This window comes from Garra rufa, chromosome 2 (genome assembly GCF_049309525.1).
Source record: "Garra rufa chromosome 2, GarRuf1.0, whole genome shotgun sequence".
NCBI classification, from domain to species: Eukaryota; Metazoa; Chordata; class Actinopteri; order Cypriniformes; family Cyprinidae; genus Garra; species Garra rufa.
In genome coordinates, this window is record NC_133362.1 from 52,666,223 (window position 1) to 52,684,202 (window position 17,980).

Sequence of the window (17,980 nt, forward strand, 5' to 3'; positions counted from 1 at the left end):
ACTTAAGTATTTAATTTCCATGTGGTAAAAATACACACAGAGACGCCAATGCGGCAAAAAGCTCATTTGGGACGGATATCTTCTTTTACACTAAATTACGGACCACATGGTCTAAATCTAACAATCTCAACAGTCTTTACAAATTATTTTTCAATGGCAAAGCTATAGTCCTAGAAATAAAAAAAAAACATAATACTACTGCATGTTTTCGTTTTATTGTTTTAGGATACCCCCACAGCTGGCAACCATACTCACACACGGAAAGAGCACTGCAACATTACAAATGTTCAATTAAAATAAACGTATTTTTCTCTGTACAATGTGTCTGCTGTCTTTGATTAGCCTAAAAGTAAAATAAACTGACATCCAGAGAACTTAAAGTGAAAGTCCCCTAAACGTCCCGAACGGCCGCTGCAGGTCCTGTAAACGTCCCCGTGAATGTTCGGAGAACGTCTTCACGGACGTCCGCTAGACGTAATGGGGACCCTACACGCAGACGTACGGGGGACATTCGTAGAGGCCATTTAGGGGACGTTCTGGGGACCTATTTTTGTTAGCTGGGATGTGACTGCCATGAACAGGGTATATGCAGGAATCCTAGAGATAATTTAAATACCTTTTTAAGACTTTTTAAAGACCTCATCGCCACTTCAAGTTCTAATCAGTATCAAACCTTTAACTTAATAAACAATTGTAGTTAAATAAATCAATGGAGCACAACTATGCAACAGAACTCAGATAAGCTCGGAAGAAACAAAGCTTGAAAGAATAAATTAAACCAAAGGCAAGATTTATTAAAATATACCTTAATTAACAAGTTGAGCTGTTGTGTTGGGTAGTGGTGTGGCTGGTGCTGCATAATAACTGGTGATGGACGGCTGCAGCTGTTCTCTGTGGCCAACAGCAGCCTTGTGGCTAGCACCCTGCATTTGGGACAGCGTTTATGCCCATCGACGATATACTAATTTACAATACAGTAGGCCTCGCGTTTGTTTTCAGCGACAGTCTTCAGCCACTGTTTAAACTCATCTTTCTCCAACCAGGAGTACGCAAACTTACATTTTCCCATTTTGCCGTCTGTTTCGCGTGGATCGAGCATGCCGTTGTTAATATTAGGAGGAAAATAAATATATTTATGCTTTTTTGGAGTCAAACATTTTGGACAACGCTTGAACAACATTTAAGACCTCGTAAAATCGTGATTAAGACTTTTTAATACCTTTTAGCGGGCTTCATTTTCTCATAATTGATTTATCAACTTTCAATACTTTTTAAGACCCCGCGGACACCCAGATGAAACTTGTAGTTGTCCTTGATGTCCAGCAATCAGTGGTCAGACACACAGCTGAGGCTTTGCTGACTTTCATCAACACGTCTTCTTTTATTTTGCTGTAGAGCTGTGGTACCAGGGTGTTTGATATAGTCTTTCTGTTTGGTAAAATGAATGATGGATCAAGTACCTTTCAGAATCTTCTAAAACCTGTGTCATCAACAATTGAAAAGGGCTGTAAATCCAGTGCAATCATTTTAACTAACTCCTCATCGACTTTGCTTTGTCTGACAGGGCCAATCGGCAGTGTTACTGTTACTCATGTTACTGTAATTAAGTACATTTTTGGGGTATTTGTACTTTCATGAGTATAATTTTAAGTCTGTAATTTCACTTGTACTTGAGTACAAATTAAGCTAAGTAATTTACTTCGTTACTTTTAAAATTACAATTCGTAATCACTGTCGAGTACTGTAAATTTGAATTTATATTTCAACCACTGACCGGCATTTCGGTAGCCAATAAAAATATCTCATCCTAACGGACCAATGGAAATCCTGGTACGTTATTTGAACCGAAAAATAAAAAAAGTTCTGGCTACTGCAGATTTACGTCAGTTGACCGTCATCATACACATGGAGATTCAAATCAATAATGAATATGAAGAATGCAGAAATGAGGATGAGTGCCCATGGCCACATCTGGAGGAGCTGTTCACCTATAGAGGGAGGAAAGGGGGCAGTGTGCTGATGCAGTGTAAACACTGTCTGCCATCTGCTGTGATTTCAGCTTACAAGACTTCAGCCTCTAATCTAAAAAAACACATTATGGTAAGAAGACTTATGGTGCGTTCACACCGCACACTTTGTCTGCATCAGGCAACGCTCCCAACGCATCTAGTTTGACGCATGTACATTGAAGCTTGCAACGCTTGCAGACGGCTACAATAACCTTGTCTTTCATTGTTGAAAATGATTATTTTTCTGCTCCCGCTTCATTCAAGATACGTGTCGTGACGTCGCTACAGTGAGAAGCTCTGATTGGTTGACGCACTGCGTCAAGTGCGTCAAGTCCGTCAAAAGTTCAGCTAGCTGAACTTCTGCGTTGCTTGCGTTTGCTGCGTTGACGCTTGAAACGTAGGTAACGCTTGAAAAGTTGACGGATCCAACGCACACAGCGCAGCCTCTGACGGACCTCTGACGGACTCAACCATAGGCTTTACATGTAATCTTGCCGCAACTGACACTAACGTTTGGGGCGGTGTGAACGCAGCATTATAACTCTATTTGTGTGATATTTTATTTATTTATTTATATGTTTAGGCACTAGGCAGTGTTGTTCTGTGATTTCTGATGGTTCAGTTCGTGCGCTTAGGTTAACAGCAAAGTTTCTCCATAATTTGCAAGTGATTTTAATCCCTTCAAGTCAGCAAAGGCTTTGGGGCATTTTGCTGCATTTTTTCTTATTAAATCGACTTTTGATCGTACAGATAAGAGAAAGTAGAAGGGTCTATTTTTATTCCTGTATATTTCTGTAGTCTTTATACTCACAATAGCAAAACATTGTTTTTGTAAAATTGCGAGTAGGGTCTGGCTGCGTCCCGCAAGAAAGGGGCGTGTCGCGAATAGGCATAACTTTAGAAAAAGGCGTGTCTTTACTGTTCTGAAAGTCGATCATACCACAGCCAGGGAGATGGCGGTAGTACACATTGCTTGTGAACTGCCAATGAAAGTCACAGAAGAAGAAGATTCACATTTTATTATTGCAGAGGTTTCCCCGTCAAACACATGGAAACGACTGTGGCATATTTATGCTGACGGTGAGATTTATTTTAATTATTTTAGCTTTACGGTTAGTTCATGTCTTACTACCACCCATGCTCTCACCCATCATTTTATGCTCTTTGTTTTTGTGCAGTCTGCCTTTTACATTGCTCTGAATGCTCCTTTTGACTACACAATTGTAAGGAACTGTTATTTCTATTTGCTTGGGGTAGCTTTTAAAATATATATTTAAAAACATATTTACTAAAATGTTATTCTACCTTTGTTTTGTTCAGGAGGATATGCCAGTGCTGAGGAAATGGTGGTGTGTAATGTTGATGGAAAATTTCCCACTGGACAAGTAATGACAAGTATTTCTGATGTGGGGAAAATGAAATAACTACCTCCAAAAACTACATTTTCTAGCCATGAAGAAGTGTTCGCTCACTGGACAGAGGCGTCAAGGGAATTGCTGAGCGGCATTCGGCAGCCAGTATTTCGCCTGAGGAGGTGAAGACATGAGGAGACGGACGTAAAAGTTTGTAATTTCAAGGCAGTCATAACAGAAACTCATGGCACAACAAATGCAGAACAGACTTTTTCTCTTAACCACGAGTCATCTGCAATTCATGTAGTGAAATGGGAACATAAAACTGGCTGAAGTAGGCCCAGTGGCCCTCAAGTTTTCTGACACATGACAATCGCTGTTTAACTTGACTTTGTGATTACTTTATTAGGCTGTTGGCGAAGCAAAACGGGGGAAGAATGATCCCTTCATTTTGGATGATGCCTTGGTCAGTTTTCAGTTAACACTTCAAAAGCATCACAGTAGGATCACACCAAGATCACAAAGTGTTAATGACTTTTTTTTTTTTTTTTGGTCAGATTGTCAGCATGAATGAAGAGAAAAGCCATGAAGATGATCCATGGTAATACCCACCCTCTCTCATCTGTCATCTTGCCTTTCCTACATAATCTATTTCTGTTATATCAGAGCTCCCTGGATGGCTGGACACACAAAAACAACATGGTAGACCAGGGCAGGGGAGGTGTGTATGTGGGCTCCTCAGGTGTTTCACTGCATGCCTCCCCCCTTTCAATGCAAAGACATCTTCGATGAGGCTTATATCAGTGCTTAGGTTGGGCAAAGGCAGTGTGGGGGTGGAGATATAGGCATGTTTTCACCCCTTCACGACACTTCTTTTAATGTAACACATCAGATTAAGCACATATTCTTTTAACATCCATTCTAACATAGGACAAGTTTGGGGTGTTGAGGGATAGGGTTAGGGTTACCCCCACACTGACCCTGCAAACATGGGCCTGGGTGAAAGCGTCAAGCAGGGGCAAACAGTTATTCAAAACCTTGAAAATGAAAGTGCAAGAAATCATCTGGACCGTATTATAAAACAGTGGTATCCAAACTTTTTGCTGTGTGCCCCCTTTCTAATATTTGACACCGTTCCAGCACCCCTTCGATTAAACTCCACATTTTCTAACTACAATAACTAAATACTAGGGGTGTGACGAGATCTCGTGGTACGAGATCTCGCGAGACTCCGATGTGTCCCGCGAGATCTGACTGGTCTCGCGAGAACGTGATGATATCATGGCAAAACATTTTGCAATGTTTATATTAGGGCTGCATGACTAATAGTTATAAAAATATCACGATCTCTATTCATACACCCATGCGATCTTATTCATGAATGACTGTGATTCAGCATTGTCTGTTACAACTGTTTCACGCGCTCCACTGACGCTTACCATGTGAACGTTATTGAAGACATTCGAATCTGCATTCTTACTGCTGTGGTTTCAGAAAGCAACACAAACAGTATTTTTAACCACATAATCATCATCATGTCTTTGTTACAGACATTTAAATAACATAAGTACTGGGATAAAAGCTTATAGTTTGGATATACACACTTATTGTCTACAGTAGCGATCAAAAACGAAAGTATAACACGTATGTAGAGTAACGTTTATTCTCTTCACCAGGAGAGGGCAACAACTGCACGTTTAAAAAAATATTTGTCATTGAATTAAACATTCAAGAGATTCCAATAGTGAAAGTCTTTATTAATTGAGACACGGGCTCCTTCATTTTTTTTAGTTTTTTTTTTCTTTTCTCAGACTTAAGCAATGAACATTATTTCAGAACCAATAGTAAATTATGTCATTTTGTTTAATTTTCTAATCCTTTTTTTCTTCAGAATCGTGATCTCCAGTTTATAAAAGAAAATAGTTTTTCAGTTTACCCAGAATCATGCAGCATTTTTATTACTGCATATAATTCATTAAAATATAAGTTTAATTTCATAAAGTACAAGTTCATATCAAAATGCACCTACATTTATTTATTTTTTTGCATTTTGTGTTTTTTGTTGAATAAAATACTATTGTCCCCTATATATTTCATCATTGAGGATTTATTTAAAAAAGTTAAAAAATCTCGTCTCGTCTCGTTCTCGTGAGCCCAAAATCTCGTCTCGTCTCGTCTCGTGAGATAAGTGTCACGTCACACCCCTACTAAATACACATATTTTCTCTATATTAGAAAATATCAACATATCAGTTTTGAATAAAAACATTGCTTCTTACCTTTTTAGTGAGATGGATGAGTATGGAGTTAGAATTGTTGCATAATTCCAAATAAATACATTATGATCCACAAATAAATGTAAAACGATTGACAAAAAACAAGCGTATACACTAAATAAATAGAATGAGATCCACAAATAAATCTTAGAGTTCCACAAACATGAATTATATTCACAAGTAAAAAAATTTGAATTGCAAATAAAAAACATACTCACAAACATTTTTTTTAATCCTACAAACACAACTTCGCCCTGCATTTATATGTGAAAATTATAATTTGTGTGTGTCTTGTTTGTAAGTGCCGAACCATATATGAGGGCTTAAAGCCCTGTTCACACTACACGCGACTTCTGTCGCTGCATGTCGCCAGAGGCTGGCGATGAGGTCGCTAGTGGGCGTTCTCATTACTGGTTGCTTAGTAACTTATGTATAAATTAGTAATTTATGTCCCTATATGTGGGCAGGGACATGTCATATAAAACAGGACAATTGCTAACGGCAAGAATTAATTTCTCCTTCATCACTGCTGGAGCTGAAAGGAGAATGATCACATGAGCACTGTCGTCTTCTTTCCTATTGGCTGTCGCTCCCGAAAGTCGCTCTTCATTTGCATAAAGTTGAGAGATTCTGAACTTTGTTGCGTCGCTAGACACGCCCACATCCGGTCACCAACGGTCACTTTGCCGGAAATCGCCAGCTCTCCATTAAAATGAATGGGATTGCGTCGCTTTGTCGCGTGTAGTGCGAACGGGACTTGAGACTGCTATTAGCTAAAACCTCACCGCAGACTACACATTGCGGATTTGGATTTTCTGCATCTCCAATCCATGTGAACCCGAAACCAATGTAACTGTTGTTATATTTGCATTTCTTACTTGACATTTTCTCACTTTTTAGCGTAGGCCTAATTCTCTTCATCAGTACATCTCTGCTGGATTTCTCTGTTCCAGCCTGCGCCTCTTCACCTCGTTCGTTATCCTCCGAGTCCATATATTCAAGGCCGCTGCACATCTCCATAGAAGAGGCTGATGTTGATGGTTCATCCCTACTGTCACTTGACTTCTTTAAAGTGCCAGTTTTTAACCAGGTGTCCATTTTGATGAATTTAGTAAAGCAAAAAAATTACGAATGTACTATCACTTAGCGCCTAATGTGAAAGGCTATTGTTGAGCAAACGTGAAAACCACGAGATCAGTAATGCATAGGTTGTAAATTACAATTTGTAATGTGATTTTTTTTCTCTCTCAGTGAATATCTTTTCTCTGACAAATATGATATGTTAAGTTTACCCAAGATAAATTCATAAAAATAATCAAATATTTTTTTTCCCCCACTACAAACATTCTCTCGCGCACCCCTGGTAGTCAGATTGCACACCCCATTTTGGGAACCGCTGCTATAGAGACATCAGACCCAGTGGCAAATTCCATAAAGTCTGACCGAAGTGGATTTGGACATCTAGCATGACACCTTCTGTAAGAAATGCAGTTTTGATAGGGACAATGTATACTAATGAATATTTGTATAAAATATAGCATGTATGTAAGCTGAATTATAGCAACATTGCTAATTTATATTCACAGACCCTAGATAGGTATACATAATAACACATCAAATATACATACAAACTTCATACAGAAAACAAAATACTCCAAAACAATTTACACTTACACAACTGCCAAAAGTGATTTTTGAAAATATGATAAGGCTGTATGGCACCGCACAATCTCCTCCAATGACAGACCTGCTACTCCTTGGGTTTCTGGATGATATGGACTCGAAGTCCTATGAGAAATCTTCAAGGTCTTTAACACTTGGGCGAAGAGATTTGACATAAAATTTGTACCTTGGTCAGTTTGTACAACTCGGGGAAGACCAAACGTTGAAAAGAACTTTACCAGAGCTTTGATTACTACGGGTGCTGTAATTTTCCTAAGCGGTATCGCTTCGGGAAAACGAGTTGCTGTGCACATTATCGTCAATAAGTATTGATTACCGGCTTTTGTTTTGGGCAAAGGACCCACACAATCTACAATAACGTGCTCGAAAGGTTCTCCCAAAACTGGTATAGGAACCAATGGAGCCCGCGGAATGGTCTGGTTCGGCTTACCTGAAAACTGACAGGTCTGACACGTTTTACAGTACTTCACTACATCTGTCTTTAAACGAGGCCAAAAAAAGTGTTTTAAAATTCGGTGATACGTTTTCTTGATACCCAGGTGCCCGGATAAGTCATGGTCATGAGCCAAAGAAAGTACAGCCTGCCTGTAACAAACGGGAATGACTATCTGGCTTGTCACATTCCATTCAGCATCACTCGTATCGTCAGGGCACCACCTACGCATCAACACTCCATTCTCCATGTAAAAAGCAGTTTTTCTCTCCTGTGCCACCTCTGGAGAAACAACAGAAGAGAAACATTTACGCAAAGTGAAGTCATCTTTTTGTGCAGTGATAAGGTTATCACGCGTTACATGTAATTTCGACTCGTCTGAATTTAACACTACAGATTTTTCTTCAGGTTTACCATCGTCAACCATCAATGTATCGTTTACGAATGTAGGGGCCATAAAAGTAGAAAGCAAATCATCTGCATCAGCAAATTTGCGAGCTTGAGCACGTGTAATGGCACAGACAGGGAAAACTTCTGGAAACTTTTCTGACAGGTCATCGGTGGATGTGGACAACTCAAGTTTATCACAAACCTCCAACAATGGCATAACTTTGCCACCAGCTATGTCATTGCCGAGAATGAAATTTACGCCTTCCACAGGTAAACTGTCCCGCACCCCAACTTTTACTACTCCAGTAAACAAATCTGATTTCAGATAAATCTCATGCAAAGGAACTTTGACTGTGCTCATCTCAATACCTCGAACTAGCACATGACTACCGCAAAAAGTTTGTTCAGGACCAGGCAATGCGTCAGTCCTTATGAACGACTGCATGGCGCCAGTATCACGAAGCATCGTTACTTTAACCTGATTAGTAAGCTTGTCGTCAACAGACACCAACCCTTCCATCATAAAAGGTTGATAGCTGGCATCAAACTTATCACAGCGCTCAATTTTAGCGACATCAATGGTTTTTACGAAAGCCACACTTTTAGTATTAATGCCTTGCTGCTTGCGTTTCAATGCAAGACAGTCAGCAATAACATGTCCCGGTTTGCGACAATAATAACACTCCCTATCTTCTTTAACTTTTGTAAGGTTACTTTTCGAGGGTGACTGATCTTTTGAAGTGAAGTGAACAGGTGAAACTTTCTCAGTACGTGCTGAAGTAAAAACACTTTTATGCGTCAATGTGAACTCGTCAGCAAAAACAGACGCTTGAGTCAAAGAGGTTACTTTTTGTTCATTAAGGTAAACTACGATGCGTTCAGGAATACAACTCTTAAATTCCTCCAAGAGAATTAGCTCGCGCAACGTCTGAAAATCTGACACTTTGTTTGATGTGCACCACTTGTCAAACAACACACACTTTTCTCTAGCGAATTCTACATAAGTCTGAGCGGAACTTTTCTTATGATTCCTAAAGCGTTGTCTATACGCTTCTGGTACGAGTTCATATGCTCGCAGAATTGCCGTTTTAACAACGTCATAATCTAAACTGTCTTCTAAAGACAGAGCAGCGCATACTTCCTGAGCCTTTCCTGTTAACCTACATTGCAGAAGTAAAGGCCAAACATCTCTAGACCACTGCAAAGCAGTAGCAATTCGTTCAAATACATTAAAATAGGAATCAACCTCGGCTTCCCGAAATTGCGGTACGAGAGTTATGTGTTTACTCACGTCAAATGTATTCCTGGAGGACACTGAGGCAGTCGACAATGCAGCATTATGCACAGGTTGCACAGGTGAACTAGGTGGAACCGGTGTGTGTCTAGCGGTCAATTCAAGCTCTCGCAGCCTGACTTCCTTGTCCGCTTCGATTTCAAGTCGGCGAATTTCAAGTCGAAGTTCCCTTTCGGCGCGACTTTCCGCTTGTCTCTCGCGCTCTTCCCTTTGAAGTCTAGCAATGCGCGCTTTGAGACGCGCATCGCCTCCAGACTCAAACTCAGCTGGGGAGAAAGGCTCGAAGGGCGGCAAAGCAGCTTTGGCTTCGGAACCCTCCGCCGCAGCAGCTCGACTCGCTTCCCCCTTACCTACCCCAGAACGAGCGTCAACGCCAGGCGAACTTTCAGCCAACAGCAACACACCCAACTCCCCTAAATGCTGCACGACACTGCTTTTAATGTCTCGCTTTAACTGCTGTCTGTTAACTGGAATGCTAAAATGTTCCGCGACTTTTAACAAATCATCCTTGCGACACACATCTAATTGTTCGACAGTTGGTGCACTAATGAAATTATCCAAATCGAAGTCAGCCATATCAACTATACTCGACACATGTGCTAAACAGCCTCCAATTTAGCGACTATTCAAACAATACTCCGTTGAAATATTTGATCCGTCCTCACACCAGCAACAATGTCTCACACATCATCCCAAAGGAAATTATAATCCCATCAAATGGAATCAATCCATCCCACCGCTGCCACCAATAAATGTTACGTGTTTGATGTTTAAAAGGGATGATAGCGTAACATTTAAGTGAGACAGTTGTTGTTGCGTTGTGAGGCAGATCAAAAGATGACAGAAACAGAGTACGTTTAAAGTATTTACTAATTAAGTTGTATTGTAATTGTACAATTAAGTGCAAGCAGAAAAACATGTAACATAAATAGCAAAAGAAAAGATGAGTGTCACCCAAATCAAAGAAATAAACAGAACAAAACAGCCTTAGGTCTAACCTCTAAACTGCTTAAAAGAAAAATAAGAAAAGAAAACCGAAATCTTCAGCGTATGCGACGCTCTAACTAAACTCAATTAAACTAAAAAGCAGAAATACAAAAGTGGCATGACACACACAAAACTAACTAACAACGTACAAACTAAACTCACAAGAACAAAACAAACAGGACTATGGCGGTTGACTAATTGTTCTAATTGTCACAAAGGCAGTTATGGTTAACAAACTCAATGCTCAGAAATCTCAAGAAGGTGCATTCTTAACTTTAAATTTAGCATGAGGTACTAAAACTCCATACGGGCAAAACAACCTCTCTCTACATTCGATACAAGTCAATAGCCAAAACAAATCTAATCAATAGATCAAATTACACTGCACAAAGCATTACTTCGAAAATCAGGATACTTTAAGCATTTGAAGATACTGGTGTAGCACACGAGACTGAAAGCTGACCGCGTGGAGCACAAGGTACGCTGGCGAGGCGCACAAACACAGACTGAGCTCGAGGCCTCAAATGCAGCGGGCAAATCAGCGGATTGGCGGAACGTGATGACGTCATAACGATGACTGACAGTCCGGTCAGCCAATAAACAGAGACCTGGAAATTAGTAAGAAAATAACACAGAAATGGGGAAGTAATGAGAAAAACAAAATATACACAAATGAGGAAACTAAACATACACAAAACACACGTGGAACGTAACACCAGGTTCACCACTTTCTATTATCTTAACCCAGTCTTTTGGTATTGCACTTTTGATAATACCATACTGTTTCGCAATCTCTTTCTTAATGTAGTCCTCCTTCTCATCCTCCATTGCATCAATGACAAACTGAACCGGTAAAAAACCTTTTTGAAACTCATAAAACACATCTCTCACTTTGACAATCCCCACATCACACCATTTCTTAAAAAACAATTCCTTTCCTTCATTGACAATGCTCTTGTTTAAAAACAATGGTTGATTTAAAATATCATCTCTTCCTTTAGGAACATACTGCACATGTTTCAAAAACTCTCCCCAGGCACTTAAGAGTTCTTTGTAAAAGTTAGGCAGATCTTTGCACATCCAATTTTTTGTCTTTATCCATAAAATGTTCTCTCCCAGATTAAAATTCCCACATTTGCTTAAAAAGTACATCATAGTTTTTTTCCAGACCGTGTCAATATTTTCATTTAAAAATTTCTTCACCATTTTGACTCTTAAACTTTTCTTCCTCAATGCTACGTCTAAAAGCCCCAAACCTCCCTTCTCAGCCACCCCTATAAGGGTATCATATGATATTCTCGGTGGTTTCTTTTCCCATAAAAAATCCATAAAACTTTTCTTTAGCCTTTTCTCAACCCAAAGTGGCATGCATGCAACATGTAAAATGTACCATAGCTTCGACACCATTAAAACATTTAATACTAGAACCTTCCCTTTCAAGCACAAGTTTCTCAGTTTCCATAAATTCAACCTTCTTTCAATGGCTCTTAAAATCTCTTCCCACATAATGTCATTCGTTTCCCTGTCATCGTGCCCCATTAAAACTCCTAAAATTTTCACTTCTCTAACTTCTTGAAAAGTAAAAACAACTTTTAAAATAGTAGCTTCACCAAATCTCATGTACACAGTTTTATCCTGATTCACTTTCCCTCCTGATCTACTGCAGTATTCCTGAACCACTTCCATTGCCACTTTGACGCTCTTTAGATCTCTTATTATTAAAGTTGTGTCATCTGCATACTGAAAGATACTATTCTCCTGCCCTCTGCCATCAATTTCTATTCCTCTTACATCCTTATTTTTCATTATAGCAAGACCCAAGGGCTCTGCCACCAGAGAGTATAATAGGGCTGAAAGGGGGCACCCTTGTCTGACAGACCTTGTAAGTTTAAAACTCTGAGTTAAAAAGCCATTACACTTGATTCTAGTCACCACACCTTTATATAAAATTCTTATCCACTTTATAAAATTCTCTCCAAAACCAAATATCTTTAAAATCTCAAATAAAAACTGATGCTCCACCCTGTCGAAAGCCTTTTCAAAATCAAGACTTATCACATACCCTTTCATATTTTTCTCTTTTATGTAACTTATTATATCTTTAATACTGAATGTAGTGTCCGCGATGTCTTTGCCTTTAACTCCGTAAGCTTGATTTGTTTTGATAATTTTTGGTATCACCTCTTTAAATCTGTTAGCTAAAACCTTGGATAAAATTTTAAGATCGGTATTTAGCATAGTGAGAGGTCTATATTTTTCAGGTCCATTTTATCTCCTTTCTTTTTGTATATTATCTTCATTAAGCCCATGCCCATTCTTAAGTTCATTTGTTCCTTTTTAAAAATGTCATCGTACACTTCCTTTAAGATACCAGCTAAAACATCTTTGAAAACTATATAAAATTCACCCCCTAGCCCATCAATCCCTGGGCTTTTCTTCCTGTTTAACTCATCTATAGCTCTTCCTATTTCTTCCTCACTTATTTCCCTATCGCAAAATTTTTTGTCTTCCTCCTCTACTTTTGCTTCTATTATTTTGAGCAGTTCCCCACCTTCGTCCCGCACGCCTTCCGTTGTAAATAATTTCTCATAATATCTTTTTATCTCCTCTAGTATACCTTCATTATTTTTTACTTCTTCACCAATCTCATTTTTAACTATTTTTATTATTTCAGCTTTCCCCTTCTTCCTCTCTAAATCAAAGAAATATTTTGTGCATTTTTCACCTTCTACAGTATATTGGGCTTTACTTCTCAAGCGAGCACCCTCATATTTTTTCTCTTCTGCATCTTTAAGTTTATCTTCCAATTCTTTTATCTTAAGCATGTCTTTTTCTTTCTGATTTAACTCCTTTTGTAAGTTCTCTCTTGTTTCTTTTTCTGTATGCCTTTTACATTTTTCTATCAGTCTACAAAATCTTTTTGTGTGTGATTTAATTAAAAACTTAACATTTTCCCACCACATTCTTTTATCTTCCACATACATTTCATTTGCCTTTTCTCTTTCAATAATCTCTTTAACTTCCTGGATATAGGTGTCTCTTTTTAAAACCTCTGTATTTAAAATCCACACACCCGGGCCTCTCTTAATTACACTCTTATCAAATCTCACATATAGTGGCTTGTGATCACTTAAACTAGTTTCACCGTAATTCACATTCTCTATAAAATCTTCTATCTGCCTCGAACATAATATAAAATCAAGTCTTGACTGGAAAATAAAGTTTCCCCCCTTTTGTCTTCTTGAATACTGCCATCTTTTCCCATTCTTTTCTCTCCACACATCAACTATCATATAATTGTCCATTATCGATTTTAGTTCTTGCCTTCCCAAGTCATTCCTAAAGACCATGCCATCAGCCACATCTAATTTACTTAAAACAGTATTAAAATCCCCCATTAAAATGGCATGCTTGTACTTAGTTAATCTGTACTTAATCTCACACATATGCTTTTCTCTCCAGTTTGTTTCTTGTAACATAATAACATCTTCATTTTTAAACATTTCCTTCACTTTTTCAAATTTGTTAAAATCAGATAATCCTCTGGCATTAAAAGAAGCCAGATTTAAAACCATAAAAAATAGATAGAAAAAAACAGTCAAAAAACCCATGTCCTTAGCTTATGTCATTCATGTCCCTCAAAAGTTCAAATCTATTTTTTAGTAAGTCTTTGTTTACCACCTTCTTCCTTACTCCTTCTAAATTTGGCTTTACCTTTATTTGACGTCTTCTTTTAAAATTCATTGCCTCTGCTTCCTTTTTTGCTCCGTCGCTATTATAATCCTCGTCTCTGTCTGTCCACCAGTGCATGTACAATCCACAGAAAGTTTAATCCAAAATTTGCAGGTGGTGAATGGAAAGGTGAGCTCTAAGATTAGCAACTCCTCAATCCAACAGTTTGGTGACTGTCCGTTGTTTGTCATGCTGCTCTCTTATGCAGTTCTACTTCCTGCTTCCTGTCATGTGTCTAGTCACATGACAGGCCAATCATCCATTTATGAAAGACACATACACTTAAAATGTTAAGAGTAATAAAATGGCCTAAAAAACACATGTAAAACACTTAAAACTCTATAATACATTTAAATGATTGTAATAAATAGAGCGCTAAAACACGTCTTTCTAAAAGCCAGCATATTATATAAATAGTGAAGAAAAGGCAAAAGCTTACAGCACCTGGTATTCCCAGGCGGTCTCCCATCCAAGTACTAACCAGGCCCGACGCGGCTTAGCTTCCGAGATCAGACGAGATCGGGCGCTCTCAGCGCGGTATGGCCGTAAGCGAGGGCTGCTCCAAAGAGTGGGCTATTTAAAGATCAGCCTCCGTAAAAGCCAGCATATTATATAAATAGTGAAGAAAAGGCAAAAGCTTACAGCACCTGGTACTCCCAGGCGGTCTCCCATAAAAGTGTAACAATCAGCCTTATCAGCCGAGTTACAAGACTAAAATGGGGTCAGATTTAACTGTGAGAGATGACTAGTGGTTAAAAGAATGAGACATAAAAGAAAATTGGTTTAAATAGATTTGGTGTATTTACAAGGTTCACATAAAAGACTTTAAAACAACACGATAAAACTAGGTCAACTCTGTTAAAAGAATACAGTTCATTTGTCCATACCCTAAAAACAGTCCAAGAATCCCAGTGTGTTGATAAGTCCAATGTGAGTGTCCACCAGTGTATATACAATCCACAGAAAGTGTAATCCAAAGTTTGCAGGTGGTGAATGGAAAGGTGAGCTCTAAAATTAGCAACTCCTCAATCCAACAGTTTGGTGACTGTCCTTTGTTTGTCATGCTGCTCTCTTATACAGTTGGATTTCCTGCTTCCTGTCATGTGTCTAGTCACATGGCAGGCCAACCATCCATTTATTAAAGACACACACACTTAAAATGTTAAGAGTAATAAAATGGCCTAAAAAACATGTAAAACATTTAAAATTCTATAATACATTTAAATGATTGTAATAAATAGAGCGGTAAAACATGTCTTTCTAAAAGCCAGCATATTATATAAATAGTGAAGAAAAGGCAAAAGCTTACAGCACCTGGTATTCCCAGGCGGTCTCCCATCCAGGTACTAACCAGGCCCGACGCTGCTTAGCTTCCGAGATCAGACGAGATCGGGCGCTCTCAGTGCGGTATGGCCGTAAGTGAGGGCTGCCCCAAAAAGTGGGCTATTTAAAGATCAGCCTCCGTAAAAGCCAGCATATTATATAAATAGTGAAGAAAAGGCAAAAGCTTACAGCATCTGGTATTCCCAGGCGGTCTCCCATCCAAGTACTAACCAGGCCCGACGCTGCTTAGCTTCCGAGATCAGACGAGATCGGGCGACCTCAACGCGGTATGGCCGTAAGCGAGGGTTGCTCCAAAACGTGGGCTATTTAAAGATCAGCCTCCGTAAAAGCCAGCATATTATATAAATAGTGAAGAAAAGGCAAAAGCTTACAGCACCTGGTATTCCCAGGCGGTCTCCCATAAAAGTGTAACAATCGGCCTTATCAGCCGAGTTACAAGACTAAAATGGGGTCAGATTTATCTGTGAGAGATGACTAGTGGTTAAAAGAATGAGACATAAAAGAAGATTGGTTTAAATAGATTTGGTTTATTTTAGGGATGGCCCGATACCGATACTGGTATCGGGTATCGGGTCGATACTGTCCTCATATACTCGTACTCGTACTCATAAAAATGAGCCGATACCACGCACCGATACCACGTACATTTTTTTTAAACGAAACTGGCCGCCGCGAGCCGCAGCTTTGTCTAGGAGGTTAACTGAAGAACGTAAAATGTCGGCGGTTTGGGCTCATTTCAAGATAAGGGAGGATGACAGCAGCAAGGCAGACTGTAAGTTATGTTCAGCTAAAGTGTCGAGAGGAGGAAAAGAAAGTACATCGTTTAACACCAGCAATCTCATTAAACATCTGAAGACGCATCATAGCGCTGAATACACACAGTTTAGTCAAGCTAAACAAGCAAATCAGCAGCCAACATTGACACAGGTTTTACAGAAGCGCGAGAAGATGTCAAGAGATAATCCACGGGCACTAAAAATAACAGAGGGAATTGCATACTTTATTGCACTTGATGACCAGCCATTGTCGGCGGTTGAAAATATAGGATTTCGACATCTTCTTGGCATACTGGAGCCGCGATACGAAATTCCGAGTCGCCATCACATTACAACCGCTATGCTACCGAAAGTGTTTCATGACGTGAAAAAGCAAGTCAGTGGACTGTTGCGTGACGTTTCGGCCGTCAGTTTTACTACAGATATTTGGTCAAGCAGTGTCTGCCCAATGTCTCTGCTCAGTTTAACTGTACAGTGGATTGATGACAACTTTTCTCTTCGCCATGCTACCTTGCAAGCAAAGCCGTTTCGGGGTTCGCACACCAGCAAAGCCATAGCAGACGCGTTTGATGGGATGCTTCAGACCTGGTGCATTCCGAAAACCTCTGTCCACGTCGTGCTACGAGACAACGCTAGAAATATGATTAAGGGCATGAATGATGCTGGACTCCCCAGCTTACCTTGTGCCGCTCACACTCTCCAGCTGGTGGTCCACGAAGGACTTTTGTCTCAGAGAAGTGTTGCTGATGCATTGGCTATTGGACGCAAAATCGTTGGCCATTTCAAACATTCTCCTCTAGCCTACTCCTGCCTCGAAGACATTCAGTTAGAGATCGGTCAGCCTGCAAAACGTCTACAGCAGGACGTACAGACCCGCTGGAACAGTACATTTTACATGATCCAGTCTCTGATTGAGCAGAAACGGGCTCTAGGAGTTTTTGTGTCCGAACATGAACTTCCTGATAATCTTACGGCTCACCAGTGGGCACTGCTGGAGAAGGTTGTAACTGTTCTGGGTCCGTTTGAGGAGTTAACACGAAAAGTTAGCTCTTCTGAAGCTATGGCAGCAGATGTGATTCCTGCTGTCACTGTACTGCAGCGATTTCTGTCTAGAGAGACCGACGATGACCATGGCATCAAAACTATGAAAGGGACTTTAGCTGCAGCTGTCAGGAGGCGATTTTCTGATGTGGAAGAACAACCCCTCTACAGCATCGCTACTCTACTCGACCCCAGGTAGGTGTGTGTGCGTCTTTCTGTGTGTGTGTGTGTGTGTGTGTGTGTGTGTGTGTGTCTGTCTGTCTGTGTGCGTGTGTGTGTTTGTATCTGTGTGTGTCTGTCTGTGTCTGTCTGTGTGTGTCTGTCTCTGTGTGTGTGTGTGTGTGTGTGTGTGTGTGTGTGTGTGTGTGTGTGTCTGTCTGTCTGTCTGTCTGTGTGTGTGTGTGTGTGTGTGTGTGTGTGTGTGTGTGTGTGTGTGTGTGTGTGTGTCTGTGTGTCTGTCTGTGTGTGTGTGTGTGTGTGTGTGTGTGTGTGTGTGTGTGTGTATCTGTGTGTGTGTGCGTGTGTGTGTTTATGTGCGTGTATGTGTGCTAGATAGTGAGTTCAAAGTTGCCTATGTATTGCTGAAAAGTACATTTTAGTATTTAATTTTCATTTAATAAATTATTTGATTAGGCTATGTTATTTTAATAAATATGTATTGTC

The 17,980-nt window shown here is 39.7% G+C and overlaps 1 protein-coding gene and 3 non-coding genes across 5 annotated transcripts in view; 1 reads left to right on the forward strand and 3 right to left on the reverse strand.

The window, feature by feature from the left end:
• Positions 1–17,980, forward strand: part of LOC141325593 (uncharacterized) — a 98,435-nt gene that overhangs the window by 33,179 nt on the left and 47,276 nt on the right. The window lies entirely within an intron of this gene.
• On the reverse strand, positions 14,589–14,707 carry LOC141327839 (5S ribosomal RNA). Its single transcript, XR_012355112.1, has one exon. It is a non-coding gene; the product is annotated as a 5S ribosomal RNA (ribosomal RNA).
• LOC141326734 (5S ribosomal RNA) lies at positions 15,459–15,577 on the reverse strand. The gene has a single exon (XR_012354087.1). It is a non-coding gene; the product is annotated as a 5S ribosomal RNA (ribosomal RNA).
• Positions 15,662–15,780, reverse strand: LOC141326879 (5S ribosomal RNA). The gene has a single exon (XR_012354224.1). It is a non-coding gene; the product is annotated as a 5S ribosomal RNA (ribosomal RNA).